Source organism: Anastrepha ludens, chromosome 4, assembly GCF_028408465.1.
Source record: "Anastrepha ludens isolate Willacy chromosome 4, idAnaLude1.1, whole genome shotgun sequence".
In the NCBI taxonomy this organism is placed as follows: Eukaryota; Metazoa; Arthropoda; class Insecta; order Diptera; family Tephritidae; genus Anastrepha; species Anastrepha ludens.
Genome location: NC_071500.1, coordinates 117,283,693 through 117,294,785, shown reverse-complemented (window position 1 = coordinate 117,294,785; position 11,093 = coordinate 117,283,693). Strand labels below are relative to the sequence as shown.

The window sequence follows — 11,093 nt, the reverse complement described above, 5'->3', positions numbered from 1 at the left end:
ATTGCTTTCGCAACGACGATATATGTACCTATGTACATATACCTGTTACGCAAGAATTAATCTCCGTTCCTTTTGTTGTTGGTTCTACATCTGTTTTGGAAATAAGACCATCCCGTCTAAGTTTCAATAATACACTGTGGTACTTAGCATACAGAGATCCACCTGGCTTTTTTCCTTTCTTATGAATGTAATATATATCCTGTGTAAATGAAATCGAGGTTAGAAAACTTTTTTTTAATAAAAATTTTAGGTTGTGATCAGACTTTAGATTCACTCGTAAATAAATCCACAATTTTATTGGCGAAAGCTTCAAATGTTTTAGGGTTTGGATGTACTTCAGCAGAAATAAAATAATTTGCAACTGTTGCAGCTAGAAGTTTCCTATACTTTGGAGTGAGACACTTTTTTTGCGCATAGTATTTCAGGATTTGTAATCCACCCGCCGATTTACTGAGTATTGCTTCAAAAGATTCCTTATATGAAGTACAGAAATGTATATTTAAAATAAATAAATAACTAAAGTAAAAGTAATAAAAAAAACGTTTACCTCGCCACGATATTCATTTGCCAATAAAGCGCATGCCTCAGTGTGAATGGCTTGTGTTTTTATTCCCTAGTGAAGTAAAACGAAGATTATGAATTTTTGCATGCATATCTGTATGTGTGTATATGCACAAAATAACAAAATACGTGTTGCGCTTGCCAATTGAGCAGATTATGCTCAAAAATTACCCTTGGTCCAAACTGCGATGTGTCGATCAATGTATCCAAATGGCTTGGCTTTAGGAGCTTCAATGATTCCTTAGTTAGACCGCTTTCTATAATTGAAATGATTAGCAATAACTAAAATGAGCAAAACAAAATATCCATAAACTTACCAATAAACACGTTCAAAAACGGTTCGCCTTCCAACTCAATTAAAATTTCTATCCATTGCACGACAAAATATATAATCACGAAGAAAAAAAACAATCAACTACGTATGTTTGTAAAAGCAATGAGCATTCGATAAGATAATTGTAAGTAAAGTAAAAAATAACAAAGAAGAATGTAACATCAAAATGAGGACTACGGGTTTATGTTTCAAACACATTTATAGTCATTTAAATGAAAAAATACTCAAAAGCGATAAAATTTAATGAATTTGGAAGTGTTCAAAATAAATAATGGTTTTCTTTATTTTAGGGAGGGAATTTTTTCTGAGTGTAGGTACTTATCTAAATAGTAGGAGGTCGAAAAAATAGCATTAGTGCGAACTCGACGATCGCGACTCTTAATAGACACTCATTGACCCCAAACTTACATTAATTACATTTAAAATATTTTAGATTTTATTATTAACTTTTTTTAACAAAAAGTTTATTTACATACATATATTGAAACAAAAACACATTTAGTTACTTAAAAACAAAACAGCCCATATTTTATGTGAAAGTATTGATTGTTTTAGTAAATTATATAAAAAAAGTTCAGAGGTAACGAATTTATATGGAGGTATGTATGTATTTTATTTCTATAACTTTCGAGTTTTCAGAACTCAAAGAGGTACTAAAAACAAAAACATTGGATAAAGCAAAGCAAATATAAAAATTCCCTGGGCAAAATTGAACATTTTTACCCTACGCATTCCATGCTAATTGTTTGGTATTGCTTGGACATATAGTTATTTTGCAATGGGCACTTTTTTTTGAATATTTTCTGTCTAAATTCCGAGGACAGCATTCACATCTACGCTTTTTCGTTCTGATCCTGGGATATTTTCTTGTTCGTGAGAGCATTGTGTAAAAGCTGAATGAGGAACCACCACTCCCGAACGAGAAACCGCCACTCTGCTCCATATGCAAAGTGTCAAATAGAAACCTAATATTTGACACTTTGCATATGGAAAATATATATTTTTTATTTGCATATAAAAATTATGCAGTAACTTGCCAGTAATTTAATTTCCGAGAATTCGCTCTCAGAGATAAAAAACGCAAAACCAGTAACAATTTGTTAGTTTTACAAACAGCTGATTAAAGTTTTAGCGCGAAAAACAAAAAAAGGAAATTTTTTTCAATTGAGCTACCTAGAAAATAAAATACAAAATAACTTGTTCCCCAGGAGCATTTCGTAAGTGTGAATCAGGTAAGAAACTGGAAATACATTTTACATATGGCCATGTAAGCATACAATATAAGTAAGTATTCGCAGACGCAAATTTCCGAAAGCAAGGCATAAAACAAATGGCTGGTGAAACTTCATACAAGACGGCAGTTTTTTATGAACACACCACCAAAAGAAATTAAACTTCACAAGAGGTTTTGCCTGTGACTAGTGGCAGCAGCGATCAGGACTTTGTCCCAATAGGTGGTAGCTGTGAAAGTCCAGAAACCAAAACTGTGCGATTGCATGTGCCAACAAAGTTCCTCATCTCTAAAGTAAGTTTTCAATCATTTTCAACTAATAAACAGTGAACTCGACGAAATATTTAAAGAAAGAAGATAAAGTTACCCAAAAGCTGTCTTAGACAGCGAACCTATGAATGAGATCAGTGATTTAGAATATAACATAGCATTAACACCAGGTAGCTTTTAATTTTATTTTATACTTACTCCTATATGCATATTTGCTTAACTCGTAAATATATTTATTTTATTTGCGGATATTTAAAAGAAAACATTTCGTCTACATCAACAAATCGAAAAAAAAAGAAAAACGGCCCTGGAGCAGTGTATGGATGAGAAAAAAAGTCTAATGGTCAATTGTTTAAAATGCCGGGAAACCCAGATAGAAAAGGAGAAAGCCGATCTTTTGAAGTCGCTGGTCGATTTCCTCAAAAAGTTAATATATGTACATACATAAGTATGTATTTGAAGTGATATGAAAATGAGTGACTGAGAATTAATTACTATATTTCCTTATAATTTTAATTAAGAGAATGTTGAATTTCATTATTTATTTTTGTTATTATGTGTAGTAGTGTTGTTTTTTTAATTTCCTTTTGGAATACATATTGTTTTTCTAATTGTATTCAAAAAGTTTTTAGTCATATAAGTATGTACTCACGATATAAGGTGATTTTTTTTAAATAAATGTTTCGTCTTAAATGGTTTTTCGTAATTTTTGAGTTTATCATATATAAAAACGATGTGTTTGTATTTCATGGCATATTCGGCCGCCGTAGCCGAGTGGGTTGGTGCGTGACTACCATTCGGAATTCACAGAGAGAACGTAGGTTCGAATCTCGGTGAAACACCAAAATTAAGAAAAACATTTTTCTAATAGCGGTCGCCCCTCGGCAGGCAATGGCAAACCTCCGAGTGTCTTTCTGCTATGAAAAAGCTCCTCTTAAAAATATCTGCCGTTCGGAGTCGGCTTGAAACTGTAGGTCCCTCCATTTGTGGAACAATATCAAGACGCACACCACAAATAGGAGGAGAAGCTCGGTCAAACACCCAAAAAAGGGTGTACGCGCCAATTATATATATATATATATAGGATCCATCAATTCATTTACTCTCGAAGCTTCGCCATGGATTGTATGCTCATCAGATGTGTCTGCAAGCATCCCGGACATAAACTCCAAATCGTCTTAGGGGACGTCCATAAATTACGTGAGATGTTTAAGGGGGGGAGGGGGTCGAGTCAAATCTCATCTAATCTTACGTTGGAGATAGGGGGGTCTCGGCAAATATCACGCAATTTTTTTCTGATTGAAACAAAAAAATTGTACATGCTTAAGATTTAATCTCAAGCATAATCGTAGTATGATTAAGATCATTCATTAATTCGTTCGAAAGAAAATAATTTCATTCATACTTCGACGTTATACATTACTACTGTCAAACCACCATATTTGTTTTATACCAAATAGCTCAATTTAATCTGAATTTGCGGTACAGTGTAGCCCGTCGGTTGTTTTCGCGCCACTATGAGCCGAACGCCCCATCACTCAGGTTGACGTTTGACAATTCCGGACTTTAAAGAACATGACGGAAAATCATTTGCTCCATTTCTAATACGCGTACCGATTCAACCGCTGAATGCCTTCATCAGCACGCCTATTGATCTCTATTGTCCAAGTATACGTGATGATTTAGAGAAAATATGCTGCAGTACATGCGGTATTTACTTCGCATCTATCATAAGAGCTGCAGAGCACAGGAGAGCAGCTCACATTGCACTAGCTAAGCAAGCGCGTATGTTCCGCAAAGTGCGACCCTCACGGATTGTCACAAGACGAGCTAATGAGTTACTGTGCGCAAGCGTCAACGGCTTAGAGTGGCTAGATTAGAACGAAGTTGAAGGAGCACATGATTTTACTGAAAATCATATGGGCATGTTGGTCCCAATAGTCTCTCTTGAAACCGCGCATGATTCTCCATGGACTGAATTAGAGTAGATATTCTTTTTTTAATCGCAGTAGTTACGATTTAAGTCTTCTATTGTTAAATTTTTATTACACTTATAACTCTCAGCAATATTGATTACTAGTCTTAACTAGTCGTAAATAAAAGCACGAAGCAAATTTTCTTTCTTTTTACAATAACAATCCAACGCGTTTACATAAGAAACCCACATTTTGAAAAATCTCACGTGAGATTGGGGGATGGGGGAGGGGGTTGAATAAAATCTCACGACATCTCACCAGGGGGGGAGGGAGGGTCAGAAAATTGAAAAAAACACCTCACGTAATTTATGGACGCCCCCTTATTTTCAAATATTGTGGAAAACACAGCAAGCCCTTACAAAATGCCAAATTTCGGAAGCTGCAGCAACGGAGACGGGGGCTGTGGTTCAGAAGTGCATGCCTCAGCATCATTGGCTTATTTAATTATTCATATGTATGTTTACCAGAGAACGTTAATGTATAGAGAAGTCTCACGAGCTACGAAAAGTGTGAATTGTCAAAAATGAAGTCTAACCACCGCCGGGGTGTGGTGAAACATTTAACATAGCTGTTTACAGTGATTTCTCTCTTTAGTATATTGGCTCTGCACAGTTTTTGGCTTCTGTAGGAAATCAAATTGACGAATAGCCGACGGCAGTGTGCAAAGTATTTGTTTACTTTGCGATGAGCTTTTTTTCTTACTTGCAAATTCTTACAAGTAAAAATTTATCCAGTAAAAACTTGCCACTTTCCCTCAAAATGAAATGCAATTTTGCTCTCTCACTTTCCAATACCTTGCAAGTTTTTTGGGTACATGACAACAAAACGTGATAATTTGTAACAATTGTTACAAACTACAGTAGGTTCTATTTTTATGCGGTAGATACGTTCCGCAAGAAACAGCATAAAAAAAGCTACTAGTTCTATAGTAAAACTATGGATACGTTTCAAAGTGCTAAAACCGCATAAATCTGAAATAATGTAATAAAATCGCATAAAAAAGGGCACTAGTCCCATATTATTACTATAGATACGTTCCATAGCCCGCTTGAATCTGAAATAATTAAATAAAATCGCACAAACAAAATATTGTATTTTTGAAAATTATATCTTTATTTAAGAAGCGGTAGAATCGAAAAATAAATTTAAGTCAGAAATAGAATCAGACAATACCCACATGTTGCGAGTTCGTTTAGGATTTGGCGTAAAATCACTTTCGTCACTTGAGGAAATGTACACGTCTGATCTAGATAGTTATGCAGGCGGTTCCATACTTGTAGGGTTAGCATTTCTGATGTAATCTGTGATGAGTTTTTGCTTAGCTGGTTTAGAATCTTGTTTATATGTACAATTCTCGATAGGTCGACATGCATTTTGTAATTAAAAAAAAACCGCACTATTTCAAAATCGCATAAAAAAAAGTCGCATAAAACAGAACCTACTGTATTTGCTTCATGAACAGACCATTTATACAATATCGAGCAATGAAAAAAATAAACTAACGGAGCAAAAGCGGATTACTAACTAGTTAGATAACGTCGACTTAGCTTTTAGTAGAATTGTACAATTCAATCATTTTTGGAAGTTTTTTATGCGAGGATGTGTTACAACATTTTGCCTAAGTCTGGGAACTTTCTCTGTCACTTTCTACCAAAGAAATTATGAAATGCTTTCAATTGTTTATGAAGTATTCATATACCAAATAGTAATGTTACACTTCATAATAAAGGCCTAAAAACAGGTCTACTATATGGTCGAACGGCAAATGGTTTTTTGGGGAGAGTTTGCACTTGGAGATTTGCCATTGCTTGCCGCAAAGCGACTGCTGTTGGAAAAAACTTTTTCGATCAATTTGAGCTTCGTGCCGACAGCTGGATTTACACTTTCGAATGATATGTAGCGCCATCTGTTGGTACGTTAGGCAAAACTCGTTGCAACTAATCGACGGTAGGTGAGACATTTGTATGTTCTCCTAAGTGTATTTTTCAGACTTATTTGTAAAAATAACAAAAAATTGATTACATCTGTACATGTTGGTTAAACAGTTTTACATTTTTTAACAACAGTAGCTATCGGCACTTTCACCAGAGAATGTAAATCAATCAAAACAGAAAATATGTACATATATCTATAATCTATTTCATCAAATCCAAATTATATTGATGAGAAAATATCATTCTAATATCCGTCCAGAAAGCCAAACGCGCATACACACATGCATATTCATATAATTACGCATACAAACTTTCAACTAACGCAGAATATGTGCATATAAAACTGCGAATCGAATAAATGAGTGATTTAGGAAGGATTATTAATAATTGTAAATTAGCGCAATCGTGAAAGACGTGTCGTGTATGCAGTACATCGTCTCATATTTGACTCAGGTTCAAATCCTGTGCACAGTTTTTTGTTCGATATTTTTATTTCATTTTTTATATTTGGTTTAATTGAAATTGATTTAAAATAGTGTATTCAGGTTTTTCTAATACCAGTTATTTAGAAATTTATTTTCTATATAACATTATTCATACTTCTTTTGAATTAATTTATATGTAAAACAGCCATAAAGGCAATCATATGAATATGCATTCCTATATTTAATCTCTTCAGTCAAATCTGAACTACTTACATACACATATTGATGAGAAAATATTCTAATATCCATCCAGGAAGCCTAACGCGCATACTCACATATGTGTATAAATATATGTACAAACTACCACCATTCTAAAAAACCCAGAACACAAGCTTCTGCGCACACTTGACACAGGGCATGTAAAGAACAACAACCATGATTCAATTATAGAAGGTTAGGTAAGTAGTGACAAGGGCGCTTTGACACTCCCTTATTTTAGGGTTGCATTTACGAAGGATGGGAAAAAGGGAAAAATGTTTTCCCCTTTTTGCCTAGAGGTAGTAAAAAAGTACGTAAAGTAACTAATTAGTCCTGTACTAAGGGAAAAACAAGTATATTGGTTATTTAATCTACATTAAAACGAAACGACAGAAAAATTATAGTTTTTTCTTTAAACAAATGTAATATTTATTTAGAATATTTTCGATGTTTATCTAACACAAGAACACGCAGAACTATGTGATGTTACTTATGTATGTGTTTTTTTCTGCCGTTCGGAGTCGGCTTGAAACTGTAGGTCCCTTCATTTGTGGAATAACATCAGGACGCACACCACAAATAGGAGGAAGAGCTCGGCCAAACACCCCTCCCGCGCCAATTATATATATATATATATATATCGTCCCCTTAGTATAACAATAGCCTATGTGCTCATAGGCTATTATTTTTTTATTGAATTTTTGGATTCTCCATCGTCGATTTTATATGTGGTCAAAATTTTGTCAAATTCTAGTTCCACAAAGTGGGTCAAAACGTCAGTCAAAAAATAATAAATATTTACAGACATAACGAGATTTGAGTGAGAGCTACTTTCGACAAAAAGTTTGAAATTCATTTTCTCAAAACATCAAAAAATTTATAGGCTATTTTAATACTAAGGGGACGATATAATCTTGCAATAGATTTGAGTATATTTTGTGGAGGAGAACAAAAAATAGTCATAATAAAGGAATTTAATGTGTTTAATTTACTACAATAGTACAAGTCTTTTAACCCTTTCGGTACGGAAAGCCGCTAACGGTTAAAATGGGGCGGTGGGAGGGGCTGGGGCATATATGCCCCCTCAGTATTTTTATGGACGCATTTGTCCCGTTTAGTATTTTATGATCCAATATCGCTTTATATAAAAGTTTGTTTTATTATGAATTCAACGTATATTTAGTTTCAGTAAAGTGAAAGTGAAGAAAACAATGAGCAAGTAATACAGTATAAAAAAATTGGTTTTTACTTATGGTAAGGAGCAAACAAGAATACTGATGGAACACATACGTCCCACCAGGATAAAAATGCCAGTAATTTGTTATATAACACAAAAACTTTTACTTACTTACCTCAATATAATAATAGAGCACTAGCACAATAAAAAAATATATTTTCAGTAAACTTTGAAGAAACCACGAAAAATCGCAAAAAAAACCTACCACTTGCAAAATTCGCGTCCACTTTTGCGTTTGTTTTTTGACTAATGAACACGTGTTTACCATTTAACTTCAAATAACGGAAGGAAATACCGTTAAGAATGGCATTTACTACGAAATGGGATAAATAAAGTCCATTAAATTCGCTTAATTCCAGGCTAGTTATCTTCAAATATGTGCCGGGACATATAAGTCCCGTTCGGACCGAAAGGGTTAATACACCAAAGGTCAAAATATACTTAATCGACAGGAATGAGATGAAACAGAAAGTTTAATTTTTTTTCTTATTTCGTGCATAACAATACATGTAATATAGATACATGTAGTATGTTACCGTAAAGACATTGCGAAAGCAGAAGTTCAGTCGATCATTTCTAAATATAAGAAAAAAATTAAAATTAGAAGAGTTAAAATAGTTTGCAATAAAAATTACAAATTTACTAGTTTATAGTTTAAAATTTGTCTACCTTAATATACTTTCCGTCCCTAATATTAATAGGAAAATGTATTAATATAGACTAAAACTAATACATCGAAAAATTTTAGATATTGGTAATATAATCCACTTTTAGTAATTGTGATGGTTTGTAAATTTACGTATATCAATACTACGTGTCTCAGTAATGAATCGGAGAGGAAATATGAGGAATGTGGGTGCACTTGCTCGTATAGGTGTTGGAACGCTGCACTTACTTCAGGCAGAAATCAAAAACCTGTAAACCAAAAACTTAAAAATAACTCACAAATATATCATTACAACTTATCTGTAATTGTACACTTAAAGCGCGAGGACTTGCTCGTGTAAGTGTTGCGCATACATCTACGTACAGCATATTGTTCTAGATGGGGTAAGGTATCGACGTGGACAGCCAGTTCGGAAGTCAAATTGATTTCAGAGGTAGCAGTACTAGGCACATAATGACCGTCACATGTTAAACAGGTATTTGCACCATCATACACAACACGCTCTATGTCTCCTATGAAATTGTCCGTAGCACCACATGAGACAATGGTAGAAATACGCGCGTTTCGTTTCTAAAAACCACAATAGTTGGGCCACCTAGCTCTTCAACACACACCTTCCGCAGCAATTGCCCGTCTGTGAAGTCCTACAAATAAGAACTTTTTATTTATTACAATTTATTAGCAAATATTCTAAAAGAACTTACTAACTGTAGTTTATGTATTGTATGTAAGGTGGTCTCTGTTATATTTGCAAAAACGCTGCTATAAAAACCTATGAATGAAAAAGTTTAATAAGAATTTTTACAAATGTCTGATCTGGACTTACATGTATGAAAATTCACAAACCGGTGGTTTTCTGCAGCAGAAAGCCGACTCCAAATAATCGACTATCACCATATGTAAGACATAATCGACCTAAATAGTGAAAAACGACGTTAATTTACAAAATAATTAGCTTTTATTATTATACTTACTTATCTGTTTACAAACAGATAAAAGATTTTCAACGAATAATAACAAAGCAAAGCGTCAAAGTGGAAACGGTGTTGCCGACCAAATAATTTGCACCAAAAGTTTAGTTTTTACTACAATTCAAAAATTTTTTTGTGAAATAGGTACTTTTTTTTGTAAAGAAGCAACACGTTTTCAAATAAGGGAGCCGATATGTCAAGAGGGAGCGAGAAAGCTGTTTACTTACCTAACCTTCTATAATTGAATCATGAACAACAACCATTCGCTGTGGCCGCCTACTCCTTACCCTTCAGGAAAATACGGTATATCTACAATACATATACGGTTGTTCACACACGATTCGCTAAAAAGGAATCCGCGCGCATTCAAAGGCACAGCATTGTGCCCAAAATTATGAATTATGAAGCGAAAACAAAACTGCCCTATAATATACTTAGATACCTTTTTAGACCTTTTTTATGAAGTGTAATTTATTATTTGGTATATGAATACTTATATTAATGTCGAGTGTTAAGTGTTACAGCTTTGAAATAAAAAGTACATATTGATTGAAAAATTTTGGTTACAAATTTTGAGACATCGGTCTCTTTTGTTATGAACAATACTGCACATCAACACAACTCGCAGAAGCTTCAGTGATTTCTTCAATATTAAATGTTTGGCACTTTGTGCTTCATGGGAAGGCTGAATGTCTGCACAGTAGCCTACAAAAAAACCGCGCTCTTATTTTACAGTAAGTTTATTTCTTTGCTGCTAATATGCATATGCTTTTGTGCACTTTTTATCAATCGGAGAACCACATACGTAAAGGAATATGTTAACTTTATATTTATATACCACGCGAGAACTAAAAATAATGGTTTAGAAATTTTCCCTAGTATCGAAATGTCCTGGCCAGAACTTTTTCATATACTACTTGTCGTTTTTTTGTGCCTATTACTGTAGCTTTTGCGAACACTTGACTCACAGCAGCTGCGGCTGTCGAGCAGTTGGAACACATATTTACATACATAGAAGCGTGCATACATATATACGGAGCCGCGGCCACTCGACATCACAAAAATTCAAGACTTACAAAATATTGGCAAATAATTTCAATTCGACGCGAAATATTCCAATATTGACTATTTTCGGATGGTCGCGAAAATTGGCATATGGGCGGCTCGTTTTATGAATGAAATTGAAATATGAGCTCTAACTTATGAATGAACTTTTTGTTTTTGATCTA

The 11,093-nt window shown here is 34.1% G+C and overlaps 2 long non-coding RNA genes across 4 annotated transcripts; both read right to left on the bottom strand.

The window, feature by feature from the left end:
* Positions 1-546: 546 nt before the first annotated feature.
* Positions 547-947, bottom strand: LOC128860222 (uncharacterized). Its single transcript, XR_008454228.1, has 3 exons — positions 879-947; positions 733-818; positions 547-613 (listed from the first exon to the last, which is right to left on the bottom strand). It is a non-coding gene; the product is annotated as an uncharacterized LOC128860222 (long non-coding RNA).
* Positions 948-8,895: 7,948 nt separating this feature from the next.
* On the bottom strand, positions 8,896-9,847 carry LOC128862348 (uncharacterized). 3 transcript variants are annotated; one of them, XR_008454473.1, is made up of 4 exons: positions 9,720-9,847; positions 9,598-9,665; positions 9,189-9,537; positions 8,896-9,141 (listed from the first exon to the last, which is right to left on the bottom strand). It is a non-coding gene; the product is annotated as an uncharacterized LOC128862348 (long non-coding RNA). The 3 variants fall into 3 exon arrangements; XR_008454474.1 differs by having other exon boundaries at positions 9,257-9,537; positions 9,720-9,846; XR_008454472.1 differs by having other exon boundaries at positions 8,896-9,537; positions 9,720-9,834.
* Positions 9,848-11,093: the final 1,246 nt, after the last annotated feature.